This window comes from Cervus elaphus, chromosome 8 (assembly GCF_910594005.1).
Source record: "Cervus elaphus chromosome 8, mCerEla1.1, whole genome shotgun sequence".
NCBI classification, from domain to species: domain Eukaryota; kingdom Metazoa; phylum Chordata; class Mammalia; order Artiodactyla; family Cervidae; genus Cervus; species Cervus elaphus.
In genome coordinates, this window is record NC_057822.1 from 38,427,965 (window position 1) to 38,435,439 (window position 7,475).

Sequence of the window (7,475 nt, forward strand, 5' to 3'; positions counted from 1 at the left end):
CCACTCTGGTATTCTTGCCTGGGAAATCCCATGGACAGAGCACCCTGGCAGGCTACAGTTCACGGGGCCACAAGGAGTCAAACACAACTAAGCACTGGAAGAATTCAGCACTGGAGACAAAAAGCGGCCACGGGGACTTCAGCAGTTGCCTGGGACGGGTGGTGTGGAGCCCGGTTACCTACACTCTAGCTTGTTCTCACACACCAGCCCTCTGTTTATGTTGTTCCTCCTCTTACATGACATTTAAAGCTTCCCTCTTCACACTTAGGGCTCCTCATACTGTGGATTTACATTTAACACGACACTTTCACCACCTCAAGAAAGGTGAATGTCAAGTTCACTCTGCTCCCAGTCTTCACTTTCTTATCCATGCCACTGCCCACAATATACCTCCATCGTTTTTACCTCCCAAGTTCTTCCGTGTGCAATTTGAGTGCTGTCTTTCTCACAGAAGTTTCCTCACTGAACACCTTTTCTTCTAAACTCAACAGTCCTTCAAGACAGTGAAAACTGACATTCTGCCACATATAAACCGTTTTTTTCTTATACTCGCTTCTATCATCTCCATTATACTGTAAATTCCTTGAGGGCAGTAAAGCCACATACTCAGGCTTCTATAGCAACTAGAACAATGGTTTATTTAATATCTCTAAAAATACCTGATTAAATTTTCTTATGACTATTTCACCAACTATGAGAAAGATGATGGTCAATAAATGTTCGCTGAATAAATGACTAGATAGATAAATGGCAGTAACTGCAAACAATAAGTATTTTAAGAATATGATGCCCGTTTAAGAGCACAGAGTTCAGAACAAGCAATAAATTTCAATTCAACGATGACAAACAAGGTATGCATGAATCTCCTACTGCTAATGGCTTACACAAAAAGGGATAACCACCCTCAAAATTGTTACTCAGCTTTGTTTAGACTACAAACATTTTTAGTTACATCTATACTGTCATACTCTTGCCTGGAGAATCCCATGGACAGAGGAGCCTGGTGGGCTACAGTCCATAGGGTCACGATAAGTCAGACACGACTGAAGCAAATTAACAGAGACACTGTCATATAATAATAACCAGAAATTCAAACCCAGATAACCAGTTCATTAGAGAAAGACTTAAAATTAAAGAAAGAAATCTTAGTTTCCAAGATTTACTAATCTTTGGTAAAGACATTTTCTAATACCACGGGTATAAACTCTCAGACCCATCCTCCACTCAGACAGACACCAAGGCCATTACTTAGCTATTTTAACTTCTCACTTAATTCTCTTCCCCAAATAAATGTATCTACTTTTCTCCTTTAGGAAAAACCTTGGCATCAATGCCTCAGACCTCTTACTCTCTAAACCTTGAGGAGTGATAGATTATTCAGAGACTCTAGATAAATCCAACCAGGAAGAATTTGTTCAGACAGCCCATTTCACTTATGGTAAACTAAATTTTAATAATCTTACCTCAACCCTGAGGAAAAGCAACTCAGGTATTTAAAAGTTTAACAAGCGGTACTATTCTTAAGCTGTGATTCATGTAATTGATTAAATACCTAAAGGTAATTTTTCATCACTGGTTATGTAAAATACTGTCTTCTACTTATCTTCTGGAATTAACACCAGAAATCTTTGCCCATCTTCTTACTGGTAAGAGGAGACATGTAAGCAAAACTAGGTAAAACAATGAAACATATCGTACAGGATCAGGATTGGCAGAGCTAAGAAAGGAGAAAAATGCAAAGCAAAACAACACAAGACAGAGTTTGTAGATACTAAGTGAGCATACTGAGTCAGAAGAGAAACAAATGTTTCAAATATGTCTCAAAAATCTACATTTACAGATTTGATAGTGTAAATTTAGAACCACACTTTCTTCTTATAACTTCAAAAAGTTGACCAAGACTAACGACATATAATGACTGAATAAATAGCATATTTATTAAATTGGCAGAGGAAAACAAGTAACCATTTTCACAGTATCAGTTTGTTGTTTTAGTTCTTGATCTTTACCTCCAACCCAAAAGGCAATTCACTGATACAATGAGACTGTGAGGAATCATTTAATTCCCTGGTAGCCCCCAGATATGTTCCAGAGGAAAACTTTCCTGTCTTTACAGATTTCAGTTATCCACTCCCGACCCCTACCAATCTATAAGTGCTTTGTAAACATTTTAGTCATTGAGTGGGTAAAAATAGCATGTTTAGTATTTTATATAAAATACTAGTAAATCCTCAAAATAACTGTAAGACAATATTCTTATATTAAAAGCTTTAATATATCTGTCAAGTTAAGCATACAAAGAATGAGATCACCAAAACAGCTTCATTTAATGATTTGTTTCTTTGAAAGATAAGGGAGTTTTTTGAGTCCCTGCTGCTAGATTATTAGTTATCATTTTCTAAGTTTAATCAACTTAAAGACCTTATAGCATGTGTATTTTAAAGATAAATATACTAACAGATGTATATTTAAAATATATTAATAGTTAAATGCTGCTTAGAAGGTCGAAAAAAAGAAAAAGAGAGCATTGAAACTTTTCTTTTGTGCTCTAGTTGGAAGGAGTTATTACTTGGGCCAAGTAGTAACTTGGCCAAGGACTTCCACGGTAAAAGGAAAAAAAAATTCATCTAAGAAGTAAAGTCTCAGTAAACAATCATATAGGTGAAACTATTTAGGTATCAAATATAAAACTCACTGATAACTACACTAAGAAAAATTAGAAAATCATCAAAAAAATAAGTTAATCAGTGTGTAAAAAATTACCTCCGAGAAAGCCAGTACAGTAATCAAGATTACTGGGTAATCGCATCCCATGAGAATGGTCTACTTAAAAAAAGGTCTGAACTACATAAGATGTTCTTTCTCATTTAAAGAGAAAACTATAGACTTTTATTGGCTGAAATAATAAAAGAGAGGCTGTTTAGGGCTGTAAGAACCACAACAAAGGAGTTAAATACAGACTAAATTTACTTTGAGAGTTAACTCTTATACAGCTTGCTTCCCTATTCATGTACATCTCGAACATTTTACTAAAACTTAAAACTGAAACTAAAGATAATCGAGGGAGTTTCAATAACTTCCTATCACAAACTGCTCTCATTCATATGAAATCTTTCATTTAAAGAAATAAAGGCTTAATGACAAATTTCCTTACTTGAAAAAGCCATGAGAGCTAAAAATAAAATCAACACATCAACTGGTCAATAAACAAAGGTATATTCAGATGATGAAGTGCCTGATAATGAAAAGAATGAAGGTCTTTATGTACTTACACAACCCAAATGCTAAGCCGTGTTAAGTGAAAACTGGAAGATATAGGAGTGTACACAGTATACTATCATTCGTATATAAAGGGGGATGGGGCAGAGAGCACATACATACTGGTTTGTATATGGATAGAGTACCTCTGAAAAGACAAAAGAGAAATTGGTAACACTTGGGTGATTGGAGGGTGGGGGCAAAAAACATGACCTTCTGCTGCATTACATTTTATGTGTTTTGAATTATGGACTATCTAAAAGAATTACTTATTAAAAAATAAAATTAGAAATAAAAAATATAATCCTCTTTTCTTCCATCTTCATCAAGTGTGATCTCTCTTTCCTTTTGACTGCTTTCTTATGGCATATACTGCCTTATTAGTCATCATGTCCCCAATAGTTCCTTGAGGGTAGAGAGATATGACAGTGTAATCCATCTTTGGATTTGCTGCAGCTTCTGGCCTAGTGAATTAAAACACAGTAACAATAATAATGATGAATAATTTAAAACATAATAGGAAACATTTGTTGACCACTTGTGACATGCCTAGTGTTTAATATGTACTAACTCATTTAATTCCCACATGTGTCTGAGTTAGATACTGTATACTTAAGATCAAGGAAAATGAGTATAGAGAAGAAATCTGCCCAAGGTTCCACAGCTAGAAGTTAAAATAAAACTTAAAAATAAATTGAATCCCCAAGGAAGTATTTTATAATTACCTGACAACACTAAAAGTAGCTGGCATTATTCTAACAGATAAAGAAACAAAGACTGAGAAAGATCAAGAAACTTCTTGTAGGTGACAAAATTCCTTGAGGGTAGGCACAGAATAATAGTGGCAACAGCAGGATTCAAATTGGCCCGTGATTCCCAAACCCAATGCTTTCCATTAACTAGATTCTCTACCACAGTAAATGCTAACTGTTATTTGAAGTACCATAAAGTGTGCCTCAAATGATAATGTAGAAATGTGTTCATACCTGAGTAAGAAGAACAAAGAAACCCTTTCATTTTCTTTTTCCCATTCTCTGACTACTATAATCCTTAAACTCAGATTTGAGCTCTAGTCAATAAAGAAGCCATCTCTTGAAGTGACACTATGTATCAAGAAAGATATGCTTTTAAGATTATGTCACAGTTTGGCTATAAACAAGTCCACATAACCATGCCTGATAAGACATTTATAGAATAAATGAAATTACAAATTTCACTGATAAACTGTAAGCGTTAAGATTGTAAGAATTTTTTTCTACTGTGTAAATAAAGGAAAATAATTTTTAAAATGAGGTGAAGCAAGGGATATATACCTGGTTTTACTGTAGTCATATTATATCCCCCAAAATAAAACTCGGTGTCTTAGAATGAAAAATAAAGGTACGCCTCTATGAAGAAACAATAATGTCTATTAATCAGATCTAATCATGAAAATGAATTTCAGAAAGCAGAAAAAGGAGCCATTTTATGAATAAGTTTCCTTAGGCTCTTTTGTGGGGGAGAAAAAGAAAATGATTCAAAAGGAGTTACACTGGAGTTTTATATTTCATAAGAAATGCTTTTTAATAGTTTTCAGTTAATTTCTATCAAAGACTCACTGGCTTTCTGAATACACATTCATTAAAAAAAGGTTCAAGCAGATTTAACTGTAATTTCTGCTGATCCCTGGGAGGGGGTAGAAGTATAACTTAGTAACATGTTACAAATGAATATTCAAATATTAATAATTACAGAAGTTTACAAAGTTTCACCTGAGACTGGTAAGAATTAGATTATGAATTTATAATTAAAAAATTAAAAAGACCTTTTGAATAAAAGAAAAAAACTATCACAACTTCTTAAAAAAAAAATCAACAAAGGAAGAGTCACTGTCAGATAGTATCTGTAAGGGAAGAGAATTCTATTCAACTTATGCTGGTCTGCAGAAAATCCTTAAGGAAAAACAGTAATCTATGGCAACATCAAGACCATAATTTCCTCAGTTTTTGGAAATAAAACCATCTTCCCAACTCTTAACGGAAAAATACTCTTTAGTTCATCTTCTTAATTAAATTTCTTGGCAATGAAAAATGGCTAATGTGTGTTTGTTTTTTTTTAATATTAGTAATGCAGTAAGGAGGTTTTGGAAAAGTGACTTGGATAAAGAAAATCAGAAGATAGTGCTTCTACTATTTATTCCTAACAAGAAACCTTGTATCAATCACCATTCTATCATACCATGAGACAGGGAAGTATTTTAAAAACAACCTTTTGCATCACCTAAAATAACCGTTTTGGCTTTATTTTTAAATCAGGAAATGAATGTAAAAGATTTCAACAACTGGCAACCAAAAGTATTTTATACTAAACCTTTACAAGGCAGAACTGATGAAAGCTAACGCTTGCATGAAATTTTAACTTCTGAAGAAGGTAAGACAAACTTAAATAGGTCACATCCCATGGTCCTTTAAAAATTGTCTTTTAATTTTTGATGTGTCAATGATTTTTCTGCTGTCCCTTTTCCCCAACAGGAAAAGAAAAAATAAACTTTGTGACTTAAATTATTGTGGGTCTGGGGCTAGGGTTGCCTACTACGGGCGAGGAAAATAATGGATACTTTTAAATGGCTATTTTTAGATTTAGGGTTAACCAATCTCGTATTTAAGATGTGAGAAATATGGTCGGGGTGCGAGGGGAGAGCCAAAGGACCCAACACCACGGCTGCCCCCCGCCAAGGTGATGTGAAACAAAAGTACGTCGCTAATACTCGTTTCAACGAAGTGTTTCAGAATGATCGCTCTCAAGTGATTACCTTATTGAAAAGGGTTAAAACCGAAACTGTTTTCAAACATCAGCTTCCCTTTTACAAGATCCCAATAGGTTTTTTTTTTTAATTACAAATATATTTTTCTTAGCACCCCTGTCCTCCCCCGAAGAATGCATTTCCATGACTACTGATTTAGAAGAAAAAAAAAAAGAGGGTGAGGGAAAGAGTCAAAAAATTATTTTAAAAAGCGCGAGTTCTCATTACCTCATGTAAGCAGAAAAGCACAGAAAACAGCATTTTCCCAATGGGGCGGGAGCGGGGGGAAAGGGCGTGAATAAAATACAGGACGAGAGGAAAACCTTGGGTTTCGAACTTTATTGCACAAAGAGAGGAGAGGAGAGTAGGTCAGACGGAGCACCGCTTCCCCTCGCTAGGCGGGCATGGCAGACACGGAGGCTACCGGGAAGGCAGGCACCTTCACCTCCTCTGCCCTCAACTGTCGCCTTCTTCCTCCTCCACCCCCCGCGGGCACCCCGGCGGCGCTACCCCGACGGACTGCGGGCCGGGTCGGGGGGCGAGACTGTCGGCGGGGGCCGGGCAGGCGGCGCAGGGGGTAGAGCCGGCCGGGCCGGCGGGCGGCCTCCCCCGGGGCGGCTCCGGGCTCCCGGCTCCGCGCCCGGCCCGGCCCGGCGGCGGCGGGAACGCGGGCGCCAGCTCGCCGCGGCCGGCCGCCCGCCCGCACACACCCCCGGCCGCCGGCTCCCACCCCGCCCGCCGCCCCGCCGCCCCCCCGCCATGAGCGCCGCCGCTGGCTGCAGGCAGAGTCGCTGCCGCCCCGGCCGCCGCTGGCTCCAGTCCGCCGCCATTATTCTTTGTTCGCTGCGAGCGGCGGCGATGGTGTGGGGCTCGGGCGGAGGCTCCATCTTTACCGCGGCCCCTCCTGCGAGGGGAAGGCCCCGAGCGCGGGTGTCCGGCGCCTCCCCGTCCCCCCTCCGTCCCCCCGGCTCTCTCCGGCTCCTGCCTCCTCCTCCTGCTCCTCTTACCGGTGGTACAAGCTCCTCCGTCACTGCTTTCGTTCGCGGCCCGGATCTCGCTGGAGTTTTATTCTCTCCCCCACGTAACACACCGCGTCAAACTACACCTCCGCCGCGTCACTCACCAACACTCCGCTTCTCCCAGCCGCCCGGGCCACAGGCAGCAGCAGCCGCCGCCGACTGAGGACTCGCAGCCAGGGAGCCAGCCAGCGCCGCCCAGTGCCGAGTGCGCAGCGGCCGCGCACGGAAACAGCCGAGCTCGGTCGGGAGGAGCTCGAGCTGCCCCGCCCTCCGCGCTGAAGGCGGAAGTTGCCGAAGACCTTCGAGTTCCTTCGGGCGCGGCGGAGGGGTTCCTCCGGGAGAGGGAAAGCGGCGGTGGGCTGGGACCCGGGGGTGGGGAGGTGGGGGGCTATAAGCACCCCCGCTGCTCTGGCCGC

The 7,475-nt window shown here is 40.4% G+C and overlaps 1 protein-coding gene across 7 annotated transcripts in view; it reads right to left on the reverse strand.

Annotated features, from left to right (window-relative positions):
- CREB1 (cAMP responsive element binding protein 1) overlaps positions 1–7,454 on the reverse strand; it is a 54,873-nt gene extending 47,419 nt beyond the window's left edge. For 3 of the 7 annotated variants that reach the window (XM_043910241.1, XM_043910238.1, XM_043910236.1), the window contains exon 1: positions 7,048–7,182. The gene's annotated coding sequence lies outside the window, so the exon portion shown is untranslated. Of the gene's footprint in view, positions 1–7,047 lie in introns of all 7 variants that reach the window. The other 4 variants (XM_043910239.1, XM_043910237.1, XM_043910240.1 and 1 more) reach the window with 4 other exon arrangements.
- Between the last annotated feature and the right edge of the window lie 21 nt (positions 7,455–7,475).